This window comes from Dromiciops gliroides, chromosome 2, assembly GCF_019393635.1.
Source record: "Dromiciops gliroides isolate mDroGli1 chromosome 2, mDroGli1.pri, whole genome shotgun sequence".
In the NCBI taxonomy this organism is placed as follows: domain Eukaryota; kingdom Metazoa; phylum Chordata; class Mammalia; order Microbiotheria; family Microbiotheriidae; genus Dromiciops; species Dromiciops gliroides.
In genome coordinates, this window is record NC_057862.1 from 670,807,517 (window position 1) to 670,826,274 (window position 18,758).

The window sequence follows — 18,758 nt, forward strand, 5'->3', positions numbered from 1 at the left end:
AATATTGCACTTTACTTTTTTTTGCACTTTACTTTTAATGGGGTTAAATGCTGCCTTCTTAAAGATGGATCATCTATATTTGTGATAAACCCACTACTGCTTCAGTCCCCTTAAAAAATTGTGGAAGCCAAAAGAGACCAAAGAGACAGAAGAGACTCAATAACTTAAAAACATTTGAAAAGATTCAATGATGGCTGCCTCCTCTCTCCAACTCTTGCCAACTCAGTCCCATGCTTCATAGAAGTGTGTAGCATTCATCATCACTAATGATTAGAAAGTCCTATATTAGTGAGCCTTGTGGCTTAGATTACATTTAGTATGTGATAGTGTCTATACTAAGCAATAGGGATACAAATAGAAGCAAGGCTATCATCAAGCAGCTGTCTTTAATGTTATAGGCCTGAGTTACCTCAGAAGTCTTCTTGAGGAACTCAGGGAACCTTCTTGAGAAGCTAAATCAAAGGACACACATACCTAAATAGAGAAGTGGTACGCAATCAGGACAGAGGTAACTCTAGGACTACCACCCTTCATTCCAGTCTCCCTGAACATTCAGGAAGTTAAGTTTAGGTGTAGCTGCTGCCTAAAGGGCACCAGGGGACAGAGATGGTTGGAGAGCTACCTCTCACCCCACTTCCCCAAGCCCCCACTAGTAATGCATTCAACTTCTTCAAAAATCTAGATTCTACAACATTTGTTGCATATATGTTAAGTATTGATATGACTTAATTGTTTCTGGTACCTTTCAGCAAGATATAGTTTCCTTTTTTATCTCTTTTAATTAGATCTGTTTTGCATTTGCTTTGTCTGAAATCATTATTGCTACCACTGCTTTCTTTGCTTAAGCTGAAGCATAATAGATTTTGTTCCATCACTTTATATTTACCCTGTGTGTATCACTCTGATTTAAATGTGTTTCTTGTAAACAACATATTGTAGGATTTTGGTTTTTAATCCATTCTGCTATCTGCTTCCATTTAATGATAAGTTCATCCCATTCACATTTAGTTATCATGACTAATTGTTTATTTCTCTCCATGCTACTTTTTGCCTGTTTATCATTCCCACTCTGAGCCCCACCCTCTCGGTTCCCACAATTGTTTTACTTATGACCACCACCTTCCCCAATATCCCCTCCTTTGTATTGGTCCCTCCTCCCCCTTGTATTATCACAATACCTTTCTGAACTTCCTTATAGGGTAAGATAGAGTTCTATACCATACTGAGTGTATTTGTTATTCCCTCTTTGAACCAACTTTGATGAGAGTAAGGTTTAATCCTTTCCCATATCCCCCATCTTCCCCTCCATTATGATAGTTTTTAAGCCTCTTTGTTTTTGTGTGTTTTCACCCTAGTCAGTTTATCCTCTCCTACTTCTTCCATGCAATTTATTTTAGCCCTTTATTTTGTTTTCTGTGGTGTTGTGTCATCAATGTCACCTTATGATCACACCCTCTTTCTACATATGTTTTCTGATCATTATTATATTATTGTTTTAAGACTAAAAAATATTATCATAACTTAAATATTACCTTATTAACACAACCTCTTTACATATGCTCCTATTTGCACTAATAATTGCTTTTATAATAAAGTTATTGAGACTTAAAAATGTAATCTTATCATACAGAACTAGAAAGATTGTAAACTTATTATTTTTTTTTAGTTTTCCTTTCAATTCAAATACCATGGAACTACAGTCAGAATTACTCAGGATTTGGCAGCTTCCATATTAAAGAATTTCAGGGCTTGGAATATAATACACAGGAAGGTAAAGGAGTTAGTTAGGTTTACAACCAATAATTATATACCCAGCAAAATTGAATACAATCTTTCATGAGAAAATTGGACACTTAATGAAATAGAGGAATTTAAAGCATTTTTTTCTATTAAAAGGCCAGAGTTGAATGGGAAAATTGACTTCCAAATCCAAGGTTCAAGTGAAATATAAAAAGGTAAGAAGTTTATGTAATAAATTTTGAAGTAAACATTTTAATAAAATATTCACAGGGAGATCAATGCAATATATCACAAAGATTATGCACTATATCCAGATAGGATTTATACCAAGAATGTAGGGATGTTTCAATATAAGAAAACTATCAGCTTAATTTAACATATCAATTGCAAAATTAATATATGTAGAAAAAGTTTTTTTCAAATGCAAAATGCATTCATGTTTTAAAAAATCTGAAAACCATAGGAACCAATGGAGCCTTTTTAAAAAATAGTAATAGTATCATCAGTTATGGAGATTACCTTAAAGCCCTGACAAAAATATCTGGTATAAAGTCATAATGTCTGTTACAATATTATTATTCATTCCTGTTCTAGAAAAGTACCCAAAAACAATAAGAAAAAAATGCACCAATTAAAAGCACAATGAGGGAACAAAAGTATTACTCTTTGCAGATATTTTGATGGTATACTTCAAGAACACTAGAAAACAACTAAAAAATTAGTTGAAACAATGAACAACTTAAAGGTACACTATAAAAAAATAAATCACATAAATTATCAGTATTTATTCATGCAACCAACAAAACACAATGGCAAATGATAAAAAGAGAAATTCAATTTAAATGACTGTAGAAAATTAACAAAATGGCTGTGAATGTTATGGTATAAATTAGAAATGGAATACTATTATGCCATAAGAAATGATACACAGGCTGATTTCAGAAAAATATGGAAAGACACAAACTGATGCCAAGTGAATTAAGTCAAGCCAAGACATTATATACTGAAATAACAATATTTTATGCTCCTCAATTGTGAATTACTTAGCTATTCTCAGCAATACAATGATCCAGGATAATTTCAAGGACTCATGATGAAAAAGGCTATTAACACCCAGAGAAATAACTGATGGAGACTAAATGTTGATTGAAGTAGACTATTTTTAAAATTTATTTCCTTGTGTGTGTGTGTTTTGGTCTTTTTCATTTTTCACAACATGACTAATATGGGAATATGTTTTAGACAACTGCACATATATCACTTGTATCAAGTTACTTATTGTCTTATGGAGGGGGGAAATGAGAAATGGATGGAGAAATTTGGGAATGCAATTTTAAAAATGAATAATAAAATTGTTATTAGTTGAAATTGGAAAAAATATAAAATATTACACTAAAAATATCTATATCAACTATTTAGTCATCTTCCTGCCAAGACAAATCCAGGAATTTTATGAATACAATAACAAAACACTATTTTGGGGGGGTCTTTGGAAATGAGGGTTAAGTGACTTGCCCAGGGTCACACAGCTAGTAAGTGTCAAGTGTCTGAAGCCACATTTGAACTCAGGTCCTCCTGAATCTAGGGTCGGTGCTTCATTCATGGTGCCACCTAGCTGCCCCAACAAAACACTTTTAATAGAAATAAAGTTCTAAACAATTCGAGAAATATTAATTGCTCATAGCTAAGTGGAACTGGTATAACAAAAATGATAATACTAATGAAGTGCATCTGTTTACTCAGTGCCATAACAATCGAACTACCGAAATATTTTATAAAGTTATACAAAATAATTTTTTAAAAATCTGAAACAAAAGGTCAAGAATATCAAAGGAAGCAACAGGGAAGGAAGAGGCTGAAACATTTCCAAATTTTGAATCATATTACAAAGTGTTAATTATCAAAACATTCTGGTAGTAGATAAAAAATAGAGTGGTAGAACAGTAGAAGAGGCCAGGTGCATTGTAGACAGTTGTAAAATACTGTATTGTTTGATAAATCCAAAGATCCAAACTTTTGGGTAAAAACTCACAATTTGACAAAAATTGCTAGAACAACTGGGAAGTAATTTGGCAGAAAATAGGCATTAAAGAATACCTCAGGGACAGCTAGGTGGCACAGTGGATAGAGCACCAGCCCTGGAGTCAGGAGGACCTGAGTTCAAATCCGACCTCAGACACTTTACACTTACTAGCTTTGTGACCCTAGGCAAGTTGCTTAACCCCAATTGCCTCACAAAAAAAAAAAAGAAAGAAAAAGAATACCTCGAACAGCATACTAAAACAAGGTCAAAATCTACCAAAAATTTAGAAATAAAAGGTTATATTATAAGTAAATTAGGTGAGCATGGTAAAATATACCTGTCAGATCTACAGATAAAGGAGGAGTTTATGACCAAAAAAAAAGATAGATGAGATTATAGAAATTAAAATAGAAAATTTTCATTACCTGAGATTAAAAAAGCTTTTTGCAGCTAAAATTAGGAGGAAAACAGGAAACTGAAGGAAAAATTGCATCAAGTTCTTTTATAAACACCTCTTTTTTCAAATATATTGGTAACTGACTTGAAAAAAAAAAATTAAGAGCCATGCCCCTCTTCACAAATGGTCAAAGGACATGAAGATGATGAAATCAAAGCTATCAATAGTCACATGAGAAAATGATCTAAAACACTATTAATTAGATAAAGGTTAATTTAAAAACCTCAGATAAAAACTCACACATATTATATTGGGTAGAAAAATAAAATATCAAAAAACACTGTAGAAAATGTGGAAAAACTGGGACACTAATGAACTGTTAGTGGAGTTGTGAAATAGCCCAAACATTCTAAAGAAAAATTCAGAATTACACCAAACAGTGTAAAAATTGTGCCTAACATATGACCTAACAATCAAATTTCTAGGTCTTTATCCTAAAGAGATTAAAGAAAAGGGAAAAAAATGTGGAGATGTATATATATATATATATATATATATATATATATATATATATATATATATATATATATATATATATATATATATATATATATGTGTGTGTGTGTATATATATTTATATATATATATATATATATATATATGTGTGTATATATATTTATATATATATATATATCAGCTCATTTCTGGTGGAAAAGAATTGGAAGTCAATTGATTGTTCAGCTATTGGAAAATGGCTGAACTATTCATGATGTATGACTTTGATAGAATAATATTGTGCTAGAAGAAATAATGAGCAGGATGGTCTCAGAAATACCTGGAATGACATATAAACTGATGCAAAGTGAACTGAGCCAAGCCAGGAGAACATTGTACAGAGTAACAGGAATATTGGAAGGATGATCACCTCTGAAAGACTTAGGTGCTCTCATCTAATACAGTGATCCAAGATAATTCCAAATGTGATAAACTCACCCATAACACAGAAACTGGTAGTAGAGTGGATTAAATAAAGACAGTCCTGCAATGTCTTGTTTACAAGAAACATATTTGAAGCAGAGAAATACACACAGAGTAAAAATAAAAGTCTGGAGCAGAATATATTATGCTTCAGCTGAATTAAAAACAAAAGAAAACAAAAGCAAAAAGAAAAACAAAATAGAAACCATGGGTAGCAATCCTCATGTCAGACAAAGCAAAAACAAAAACAGATGTAATAAAAAGAGATAATCAAGGATATTCAAAGATAATCATCTTGCAAAAAGGTACCATAGACTGTGAGATTTAAAATTGGATATAAGAGCATTAAACTCCCCTTTAACCTTTCCCTTATATATCTCTGAGACCAGTAAGAGAAAGAAACTTCTGAGCTTTAATTAGAGATAGATTACTTAGCTTTATTGTTTGGGAATTAATTAGCCAACAAACAGGTGATACTGATTAGAAAATAGGAAAGTAGAAATACAAATAAATAGTCTTAGATCTAAGCTTAGTCTATATTCTTTTATAAAACTCACCAAATTCCAAAGCTACCTCTTAGGCTGAGAAACAGCATCAAGCACTTGCTGCCACTGAGGACCAGAGCTGATCGCCCAAACACCTGTCAAACCTGAGCCAGTGTGTGTGTGTGCCAAGAGCGAGAGAGCCCACTTCTGTTCTCTCCTCATTTTTAAGCTCGCACCCCAGAAGTGGAGTGCTTGGTCATGCTCTCCCGAGCATCAGCAGGCACATGGCTGTTTGTCATGGTCTCCTCCCTGAAAGGGCGGCCCTTCAAAAACTGGTGGTCCTTCAGTAATGTGCATTCAACTCTTAAATTTTAGTTAAAGAAGTTTCATTTTTTACCACAAGACAATCAATTAATATCAATACTAGAAGTACATGCATCAAGTGGTATAGCATCAAAAGTCTTAGAATTTTAATGCGTTACGTGAAGAAATAGAAAGCAAGACTGTACTAATGAGAGACCTTAACCTGTCCCTCTCCATCTCAAAACTAGATAAATCTAACCACAACATTAAAAAATAAATAAATAAATATGAGAGAAAAACCTGGAAAAAACTGAATGAGGATAGAAAGGAATATATATTTTTTTTCTTCTTCAGTGGTACATAGCACCTACACTAAAATTGACCCTGAATTAGGGCATAAAATCCTCATAATGAAATGCAGAAAGGCAGAAATAGTCAATAAATAATTTTTTCAGATCACAATGAAAAAAAATTATGTGAAATAAAGGCCTACAGAAAGAACAAAAATGTATTGGAAGCTAAATAATCTCATCCTAAAGACTGAGATTAAAACAACAAATCATAGAAACAATCTATAATTTCATCAAAACGAATGACAATAATGAGATAACATACAAAAACTTAAGGGATACAACCAGAGCAGTTTTTAGGGAAAATTTTATATCTCTAAATGCCTACATGAATAAAATAGAGAAAGACGAGCTCAACGAATTAGACATTCAACTGAAAAAACGCCAGAAAAAGAACAAATTAAAAATCCCCAATTTAATACCAAATTGGACATCCTGAAACTCAAAGGAGAGATTAATACAATTAAAAGTAAGGAAACAATAGAATTTAAAAAATAAAACTAAGAGTCGATTTCATTAAAAAAAATAGATAGGTGTAGCTAGGTGGTGCATTGGATAGAGCACTGGTCTTAGATTGAGGAGGATCTGAGTTCAAATCCAGCCTCAGACACTTAACAATTACTAGCTGTGTGACCCCTAGGCAAGTCACTTAACCCCATTTGCCTTACCAAAAAAAATGGTAAAAAAATAGATAAACTTATGGTTAATTTGATAATGACAACTATAAAAAATGAAAAGGGTATATTCATCACCCATGAAGAGGAAAGTAAAGCAATAATTAGAAGCTATTTTGTCCAACTGTGTGCCAATAAATTTTACAATCTAAATGAAATGGATGGATATTTACAAAAATATAAATTGGTCAGTTTAACAGAAGAAAAAAAATACTTAAACCCCTTTTAGAAAAATAAATTGAACAAGCCATCATTAAAATCAGAGGTCCAATCCCTATCACTATACTCATAAATTATAGATAAAAAGATCAGTTGGTAGAGGAAGGCTATAGACCTAGATAAACATATATTAAAAATGGAGGCTAGGGGACAGCTATGTGGTACAGTGGATAAAGCACTGGCCCTGGATTCAGGAAGACCTGAGTTCAAATTCGGCCTCAGACACTTGACACTTACTAGCTATGTGACCCTCAGCAAGTCACTTAATCCCCATTTCCCCACCAAAAAAAAAAAAAAAAAGGAGGCCAGGAAATGCCAGGTATATAGATAGGATTTTATCAATTTTAGAATTAAAAATGGAAATAGAATAATAAATGTCTGGAAAGTTATAGTCAAATAACTTGTATAAATGCAAGACAAAGTAGTTTATACTTTTCATAAGCCAATAGGGAGTCATGGGAGATATTTGAGTAGAGGATTAGAATGTAGTCTTACATAATGAGAAAAGGCCTGATATGTGTCCCCTTTTAGTTTTCCTCCATAATGACAAGCATCAAAATAGTCATACAATATAAGATATAGACATAAGCAGTAAACAAGCATATATTAAGCACTTAGCATATGTCAGACATGCTGTTTAGTAGTGGTTATAGCAGCTGTGCTGAAGTGAATTTCACTGATTTGCCAATATAACACAGATTATCACTAACAGAGCCTGATTAATACTCAGGTCTCCTGATGTCCAGACCAATTTCAAAAATTACTATGTATCATACTATCTACTGTATCATCTCTAATTGATTAACTCTCATCAGTATGGGGAATGGACATTCGCAAAAATTTTTGAAGATCTTCATATTCTCCCTCTCCTCACACCAACTCTATTGTAAATAATGTTATGGACCAAGGTATTAGACTTAGTATTGTCAGTTTGCTAATTCGGGAGATGGTAGGAAGTATGATACATTTGAAAAAAAATACTGAATTTTGATTTTGAAGACCTAGGTTTCCATCCTTGTTCTACAAAATGTCAAATTAACTTGAATGGCTTAGATGGTGCAGTAAGCAGGAAATCACAGGAACACTCCCAAACTCACCTCCAAACAACTATACTCTAGCACTCTAAAATGAATTCTGGAATGGCAGAACCAACATAAAGACAGAATGAAATAATTTCCCAGTGCAAGAAAACTTCCAAAGTCAGAAGGACTCATTTGGATAAAAGGATACCACAGTACAAGGAAGACAGTGTCCTGGGAAGCCAGCAGCAGTCCCTGAGCCCCAGAGAAGGCCATGACTATAGACAAAAAAAAATCTTTATAGCAGATAATTTTGTAGTGGAAAAAAAATTGGAAACTGAGGGAATGTCCATAAATTGGGGAATGACTGAACACGTTTTGGTATATGAATGCAATAAAATACTATTGTTCTATAAGCAATGATGAGCAGAATGGTTTTAGAAATAACCTGGAAAAACTTACATGAACTGATGTAAAGGAAGGGAGAAGAATCATTGTACACAATAACACAGCATTTCACAATGATCAACTATGAATGACTTAGTTATTTGCAGCAATACAATGAATAAGGAAAATTCCAAAGAATTCATAATGAAAAGTGCTATCTACCACAAGAGAATGAACTGATGACATCTACATAGAGACCAAAGCATTTGAATTTCTTTATTTTTTTATCTGTATCTTCTTTCACATCATTACTAATGTAGAAATGTGTTTTATATGATTGCACAGATTTAACCTATATCAAATTGCTTATAATCTTGGGAGGAAAGTGAGGGAGAAAAATTGGAACTCTTTTTTTTTCCAAAAATTAATATTATTTTTTCTTTACATATTATTGGAATAATACAGTTTTAAAATCAATCAACTTGAATAATATCTCTGCAACTCAGTTTTCCTTTCTGTGAAATTAAGATGCTGTACCATATACTTTTTAAATTTTTCAGCTCCAAAATATAATATAATTTATTATTCTCTGAAGGGATCCTTCAATGGAGATTTGAAAAGGTTTCTGAAATGATCAAATATATGTTGCCTATCAATTCCTAAATATTAGAAATTCAAAAAGCAATTTTAATATAATTCCATCAAAAATACAGGATTCCTGCCAACTTGTCTCTGCTAAACTGAAAGGTCAAGTGCATTTTACATCTTGAATTGACATTGTGCTAATAGAAAGCAGTAAAATCCAATAATAGAAGATCTCAAATAAGGGCTGGAGAGTTCGTAAATTGCATATCTCAGCTTTTGAGGGCCCTGGGCAATCTGTAAGTGTCCAGATGAGGGTCACAAAGATGATTAAACAATGAACTACTAAAGGATAACAGAAAAAAAATCTTGATTTTCATATTTCCCATCATATAGACACATATATGTTCATATACATATATATTCATATGTACGTGTATATTCATATGCATATATTTCCATTTGTATATAAAGAAGATAGTTTTTATATGTTATACCTGCATATGTGTGCACATATGTATATCTATGTTTTTGTGTCTATATTATGTGAGAATCAGGGTGACACCCCCTGCTGAGAAAGACATTGTGAGAACCTGGGAGACACCACCCTGAAAAGAAAACATGTGACTAACATCCCGAAGCTGCCTGGCATCCAGAAGATACCTCTATTCATAGTCCACATGTAAGTCATGTCAATCAATGGACCAGCCAATTAACTTGGAGCTGTGTGTGGAGACTGCCCAGCTTCCTGTTCCACAGGTGGCTTCTGGGAGAAGCCGCTGAGGATCGCTTTCTTTCATTGGGGAACGAACATGTGGTGGCAGAAACAATCAGGGTAGACTGATCTCCTAACTTTTCAGAACTTCACATGTTCTCTCTTTGGAAGTGTAGATAGTGAAGTGAAGGCGGCTTTCTCTCTATCTTTCTTTGAAAACCCCTAATATACTTTAATATATACTTAAAAGCCTGGCCTGTTACCTAAATTTTCAGTAAATTAAGCTGGTTCTCCCCCCACACTGGGGGCAGTTAAGGCAACAACACATTAGATTTTAAACATCACAACCTGCATATCTGTGTGCATATTTATATCTATATTTTTGTGTCTATATTATATAGAATTCATGTATAGAAAGACTACATAGAGATTATATATTCATATTTTACTCTCTATATAATAAATAATGTTACAATTACATACACATATATATGTGTGTGTATATATGTAAGATAATTTAGTATATAGAGACTATATTATGAATATATTCATATAATCTCTTTATGTAGTCTTTCCATACCTGCCTTTACTCTCTCTATACATAACAGAGTATTATATTATATATACTCTCTACATATTTGTATACATACATGCTATACACTTTAATATATAACATACATAAACACACGTTTGTGTGTATAGGTGGCAGTGTATATAATACACACATGTATACATATCCATCCATGCATACATATACCTGTACATATATTTTTAAGTCATTTGTGTTTTTGAATCTGCTTTCTCTCAGAGACAGAGACAGACAATGAGACATCATAAGAGATATAGAGGGATAGAGAGAAAAAGGAAAGAGGTAGACAGTAGTTTCAAAAGCACAAATGATTTTAAAATCATATTTTTCTTTTTCACCCTCTGAAAAGGAATATATGTAGTTAATATAAGAGCTATGTCATAGATTCATAGATCTATGTTTAGAAAGGATTTCAGAAGCTCTGTAGTTCAGCTTCCTCATTTGTATAGATGATAAGCCTGACAATTAATAAGGCTTAAGTGATTCATCCAAGGTGACACAGACGGTATCAGAAGTAGTGCTTGAATTCTAGATTCAGTATTTTAGAATTCTTTCTGAGTCATGTTGTTCCACCTTTCTCAAACTGACACTTCCAGTCTGCCAGGCAATTACTGCTTTTCTGATAACCCTGCACCTAAGGCAAATTATGTGGATCTCAAGTCAATAACCAAATATTACAACATAAAATTAAGAAATAACTAAACAGAATTTAGAGAGGTTTTTCCATATTAGAAATTCCCATTCTCAAAGTGGCATATCACCACTACTCATTCTCTATTGATAGTTACTTACTATGCACAGGTGGAGTAATTGAGAGGTATCCTGAGGATTCAGTGGTCCCCTCTTTTATTCAAGAGTTTCTGCTGCAGCTTTGGACACTTTGATTGGGAGACTTTAAGACCTGTGTGGGAACTAAATCTGGCAATGTCTAAGCAGATAAGAAGGGCAAACAACAATGGCAGATTCCCTGGCTAGCTGAACAGCCTGTCAACTTTAGGCCTATTAACAAAAATGGTTGACCTTTGGGGCAGCTAGATGGCGCAGTAGTTAAAGCACTGCCCCTGGATTCAGGAGTACCTGGGTTCGGATCTGGCCTCAGACACTTGACACTTAATAGCTGTGTGACCCTGGGCAAGTCACTTAACCCCCATTGCCTGCAAAAAAAAAAAATAAAAAATAAAATAAAAAATGGTTGACCTTTTACCCATTGCAGACTGAATCCATACAGTTCTTATGGAAAGAGGGACAGAGTTAAGACATAGTCTCCTCCCCAAAGCATTATAATTTTAAAACAATTCATAATTATTCATAGGGTCTTAAACATACACACAAAAATGAACATCAATCCTATTGGAGGAGGGAGACATACAGTAAAAGGAAGGAGCTCATCATTTCATTCGCATGGTAAACATGTTAAGGAAGCTCCCTCTACCAATGCAATTCTGATCCTTCTTTACATTCTATAGCCTTACAGATTCACCTGAGGCACTGAAAGATTGTGACTTTCACTGGACACACAGTCAATATACATGAGAAGTGGGCCTTTAAGCTAATAAGGAAGCTCCACCCACAAAAGATATGAGGAGTGAGTAATACCAGTATGCCCAACACATACAAAGGCTCATTGGATAATAGCAGAAATGCCTAGCTCCCCAGAGCCACCCTATAAATGAATGAGAAAATGGAAGAAAAGACACCTGAAATGTCATAGCTTAGTGGCCAAAATTGTATTTTAACTATGGTCCTCTGATTCCATCCATAAAACCTTTCTGCAATGTCAGAATCAAACAATTGCAGCATTTATGATTTAGATGAGGACACAGAGACCATCCAGTTCAACCCATACCTGAAAAAATAATATGTGTATTACAAGATAACTACAAAGGTACCATTAAGCTTAGCTTAAATACCTCAAGTGAGAGGTAACCCACCGCCTTCAGCAGTGGCTAATCACAGTTTTAGGTAGCTCAGATTGCTGGGTATTTTCCCTTACCTCAACCCTAAACTCACCTCTTTATAACTTCAACTCCTTCCAATTCACTTCTCAGGGGACAATAAGAAAAAAAATTCAAACTCATCTTCCTTATAACAGCACTTCAAATTATCAAATTCAATTCTCACAGCCTTCTAGCATTTGAAAATGGACAAACAGACCAAGCTGTTGAAAATTCTTCAAAGGCTCCTAGTTATTCAATGGAAGAAATGGAGTTTCAACCCCAATTTTCTGAGTTTTAATCCAGAACTCCTTTCATTCTTTAATACTGCCCACCATTGGATAACACATTGTTATTGTATAAGACAAGCAGATTACAATTTTCCCTTTATTTTTTCCCTAGATTTTACATAATTAGACACAATTAGGAAGCCACCTAAGAAATTTCTTTTTAAATTATTATTATTTCTTAATTATAGGCACTGAAGTCCAGAAAGACTGAGTGACTTACTTATGTACACATAGGTAATAAGTATAGAACCAGATCTTCTATCTCTTAAACCAGTATTTGTCCAACTTCACTGTGAACTGATACCTATTTACTGCATCCTCTTGGAAAAAAGCATATTCTAAGACATAGATATTGGAATCAATAAGCACTATCTAAACCAGACAGAGAGAAACATTAAGTATTTTTATTTAATACCTAGAGGGAGATGTAACTGGCCACTGATGAAACCAATTGGTAATGAATTTTAACAATGAGAAACAAAGAAATACAGGCTATAACGTTAGAAGTTCCCCTTCAACAAACATGTTTAAAGTATAATGCAACACATAAGGGAGGGTGAATTCTTGGGAGCTTTCTTACACTGGCAGGGGAAGTAGAAAGCTATCTTAAATGATTTCCATCCTGGACGTCTCTTGAGTCTCAGATCAAATAGTTGTTTTGTTTTGTTCTGTTTTCTTACTCATTTTTTTACCCCTGTTAATTAATCCCGCACTGTGAGCTGTCATGCCTTTATCTTTGTGTGGATCCCCTCTAAAAAGTAGCTTACGTTTCATGACCTAAGTTTACATGAGGAAGGACAAACTTCTATGTATCATTTCATTTTATAAGATATACTCTCTGGGCCAGCTACCCCTATCTCCATACTGTCCTTTATATATTATATGGATACTGCTGTGGTTTTTATCATAATGTGCTCCCCTATACCTATCATATTACAGATCGTCATTTCCCCTCTTGTGTCTTGGATGTCAGGGTTAATGCGTACCAACTGTAATGATTAGAATGACACCACCTACTGGAGACTTACTATAGGAAAGCTCCACCATGAGGAGAATGCTTCTGAGGGCAAGGCCATGCGGCTTTTCCTTGGCGTCAGGAAATAACATTTACGCATGGGTACTGTCCACCAAGGCTACCAGACAATCACCTTGAGGAGCCTCCCATTTTCTGGGAGGGGACAGGAAGGAGGAAGGAGGGCCTACATGGAGAGGTCTGTCTCTTTTGGGTTCCTGATTTGATGGTGGTGGTGGTGGCAGAGGACTTCACAGGAAATTTGAGGAAAGATAGGAATACCAGGCTGTTGGAATTCTGTTCTCAATCTTTCTCTTTCTATCTTTCAATAAACCCTTAAAAACCTAAACTCATTTTACCAGTGATTTTAGTCAGTTTTCCCCAAAACTGGGGGAACAGATTAGAACCCACATTTAGAATCTTAAATTACACACAACCTTTTTTTTAACCCCCCCTGACCCATAACCTTGACCTTCATATTCTCTATACTCATCCAAAACTGACTTTCTCTCTCTCTCTCTCCTCTCTCTATCTCTATCTCTCTGTTTCTCTTTCTCATCCTCTCTCTTCCTCCTCCCTCCTGAATTCATAATATGCCTGATACAAATGTAGGAACAAATGTACTTAATGATTGGAAATAGTCATGCAGAGCTGAAGTATCCAGATTAGGAAAATAATGAAAGAAAAAAGGAACATTAACTAGATACAGACTTAATAAAGGAAGAAGTAAGTACCTTTCTAAAGAGAAGAGGAAAACAACAACAACAACAACATCAACAAGCACTCTAAGGTTCTCAGATTGATGATGTTTTACAATGGATCATGTGAGACATTCAGAGTCCAAATACTGCAGTTCAGATTTCACATATGTTGCTTCTTGTCTTTGTAACCTTGAATAAATCTCTTAAGTACCTCATGTGTACATGACTTCTAAGGCCCCTTCTAACTCTCGACCAATATATTATTCCAGAAGCCTATATAGAACCCTTGACTGCTCTGAAATATACCCAATTTTTCCAAACTGACAGATGAAAAGTGGCAGCCCACCAAATCAATTAAACAAGGCTTTCATCTCCTGAATGCCAATCACATCATTTCTCTGAATGGATCAATTAATTTCTTGTTGCCCAATTGCCATCAAAGTCATAGAACAAACCTAGAGTCACAGCTTTAGAGTGGAAAGGTTCCTCAGAGGTCCAATAAGATGTTCAATCTCTTCATTTTATAGATGAGGAAGTTAAAAATCAGAGTTTAAATTCCTTGTCCAAGGTCATTTAGATTGATACTAATTGTCAAAGCCAAGATTTAAAATGAGATCTTGTGATTCCATGTTGAATAATTTTTTCTGTTGTTCTATGATGGACCACATTGCAATGAGTTCATTTCAACTTGTCTCAATCTTTTCAAATATTTCTTCAAGAACACATAATTGTGTTGGCTAAACATAAGTGGACACAACATTTTCAATTCTGTATTCATGAACATAATTCTCTTCCATTTAACTAACATTTTACTACTAAATAGGATGAAATTTTGAGGGGCCATGTAATATATGTGGATAAATTGTGACTGACTCTAATTGCTAAGGAAAAGACTGACCTCAGCTGCTGTAATCAGGAGCATTCTTCTTCCCTTCATACAATGTTCAAAGGTTTGGTCAGGGTAGTTAACCAGTGATCATGAGCTGATTACAAAGAATTTGTTGTTATAATTTGAACAAACAGGGACATTCCTATTTCTCTAAGAGCTTAAACCAGTTTTCTGAGTGTCATTGGCTGTTGTTCTGGTTTAAAAAAAAAAAGCCTACTCATAGGGACAAGGAGGTAGGAAGAATATATTCTCCTCAAACTCAGGGATAAATTTGAGGACACATGTTATACCATACATTTGTATTTTTATAACCCTACTCCCACTTATTGAACCCCCTAAATCCGTTTCAGTATATGGAAGCAGGGCAGTATAATGAATTAAATAATGGATTTAGAATCATGGGATTCTTGATTATAATCTGGAAGGTATCTTAGAGCTCATCAAGTCAAAAATTCTCATTTGAAAGTTGAAAAGCCTGAGCCCTAGAGAGATTAAATGATTTCCTTGAGCCACACAGTTAGCAAGTCTGAAGCAGCATTTAACCACCTCCCCCCCCAAAAAAAAGATAGACAGACAAACAAACAAACAAATAAATAGGCAGACAAACAAATGAAGGAACAAATGAAAGAATGAATGAACAAATACATTTAAAAATATATATAAATAAATAAATATTAAAATAAAAAGGAATACCCTTTATTAAGGCCTGACAATTGGTCATCTAGATTGCATGATAACATACAATGAAGATAAACTTGTGACTTCTTAAAGTAATTCTTTATGGATAATGGTAATTTTGAGATTGATTTCTCTTTCTTTGTTTCTTTTTTTAAATTCTCTCTCTCCCTCTATCTCCCTCCCTCCTTCTCTCCCTCCCTACCTCTTTTCCTTCCTTCCTTCCTCCCTCTCTCTATCTCTTTCTTTCTCTCTCTTCCATCCTTTCTTGCTTTCTTTTCTTTCATCCTTCTTTCCCCACTTGTTTCCTTGCTCATTTCTTCCTTTTTTATTCCTTTCTCCGTCTTGCCTCTTTTCCCTTCCTACAAAATTCTACATTCCCCCCGGCCTTCCTTTTTCTCCTTCCTTCATTCCTTCTTTCCTTCCTTCTTCCCATCATTTCAAAATTTACTTCTTGGCAAAGTTCATCTTTTGTGTTTACTTCTGATTGCAGAGACCAAAGAGAATTTGCCATCTCCCCCTTTCCTTTGACAGTATGACTTCAAATGCACCTGAATAATATGGGCTCATCCCAATTTCCCATGCATTTGTTGTAGGCAAATTCCGTTCCCTCTCTGTACCTACTTTTATTCATTTATATAATGAAAGTACTATTACTCTTCCTATACCTGTCTCTGAATTGTGAAGCTCTAATAAGATCATGAATTTAGCAAATTTTGCATTTGCATCATATTGTTTCTTTTTCCACAAGGAAAGTGGAGTGGTTACTCTGCAGTGACCAGTGTCCTGTCCATTAGTTATTGTTCAGTGCTTCATTCTGTAGTTCCACAAACTCTCCACAGGAAGAGAAATATATAAATCCCATAAATAAACACAAAACAGCCTTCATTTCCTATTAAAATTGGCCATTTGTCAAATTAAGACCTAAGGCAAAGATGTAGGCATTTACTTTTCTTTGCTAAAATTGTCTCATTATAGAGACAACCACTTCCTCTAAGGATTTGAGACAAGACTGCTCCATTTTCATTCAGCTATTAAAATGGGAATTTCCTGGAGGCATGGTGTTTTGTAGGAGGGCTGCCAAACAAAAAGAATTGTGAGAGGTATTTATCTCAAAGAATGAATATATCAGTGCCTCTGATGAACTGATTAGAACAGGAAGAAGCTAAGTGGTAGGAATTGTAGTGGGATATATTGTTTCTGAATGTTTTCTCATGCTTCATTCAATTGACAAGTGGGGAAACTTGGTATCCATCAAGTAATACCACTTATTAGTAGAGTGGTTATCTTTCTAGCCCCATTACACCTTTCCTCCCTCTGTTTCCTATAAGGTTTAGCACTTAGCAAAATGCCTGGCACATAGGAAGGGCTTTAAATTTAAAATCAACAAACCAAAACAATAGCAAAAAACAAACAATAATTACCCTTGTTTACTTGATGACTCAGCAAAGCCCTCTTTTCTTTTCTTATACATATTCCACATATTTCCTCCTTGCCTTTGTACTCCCTGTCCTGAAGTTCTTGCATGTATTCCTTCTTTACAGCAACTTCTTGTAATTTTTCCTTCTAATCACCTTACATTTATTGTATTTTTTCATATGTGTATATGTATACACACGTACATATATATGCAATATATATGTGTGAATGTATGTGTGTCTTAACAATATTCTTTCATATATATGATATCAAATTTTTCCATATATATGAATATTTGTGTATATCTATAAATATATTTAGATACCTATAGATATACACACCAAAATATATGTATTTTCTCTCTTCTACTTCCTTTTTAGAATTAAGTTCCTTGAAATCAGGCATTATTTCAATTCAGTCTTTGTGTACGGAGTAACCAGAGAAGTGACTAGATGCTTCTGTCCTTTCAAAAATCACATCTTGTTCACCTTCAACCCTGATTTAGCCTTACTATAGCATGGGCAAGGAGTCCAGTGTCAATGGATGGAAAAGTACATAGCAAGAAGTAAGGTATAAGAAGATTGTAAGGGTTAGAGAGGGTTATATTATGAAGGATTTGGGATTCCAAAGACTGGATTTTGTATTTGATACAAGAGGCTTTGTAGAAACACTTGACTTTATTGAGTTGGGGTGGGGAGGGTGGATAATAGAATCAGACCTGAGATCTAGGACAAAAGCAATAATTTGACTCCTCCCTAATCAATTCACTATTATCTACAGCAGTTGCTCCAAATCATCAATTTTCTCAAGTTTCCCCACCAAATCCTACACACCATTACTGAGGAAGTTATCTTACATTTCAGTGAAAAAAAATTCACATCATTCCCAAAGAGCTCACAGTCCTTCCCTCCTTGCCTCACATATCTCAGAGATTTTCTCTTCTTATCTTCTCTTCCACCTTTGCCTTTCATGAAAATATAAACCTTCTGCATACCAATGCAAACTGTTCTACATGCTGCTCTATATTGGTCCACATCACTCCCTCTTGTCTTCAATTTCTTCCTATGCAATGATTCATTTCCTGCTACCTAAAGTAATTCTCATATATTCCTAATCTTAAAAAAGCAAAAAGGAAAAAAAAAAACAAAATTTAAATAAATAAAATCTTCAAGTAATCCTCATATACCTTATCATTTATGTCTACTATAATTGTCATCTGTGTTTCCTATAATTATTGGCTAAACTCCTTGAGAAAAAAAATCTACATTGTCTACCTGTTTCTTATCATCTCATTTTGTTTTATCCTCTATCCACTGGCTTTTGACCATGCCATTTAACTGAAACCCTTCTTTTTACAGTTACCCATTTTCTCTTACT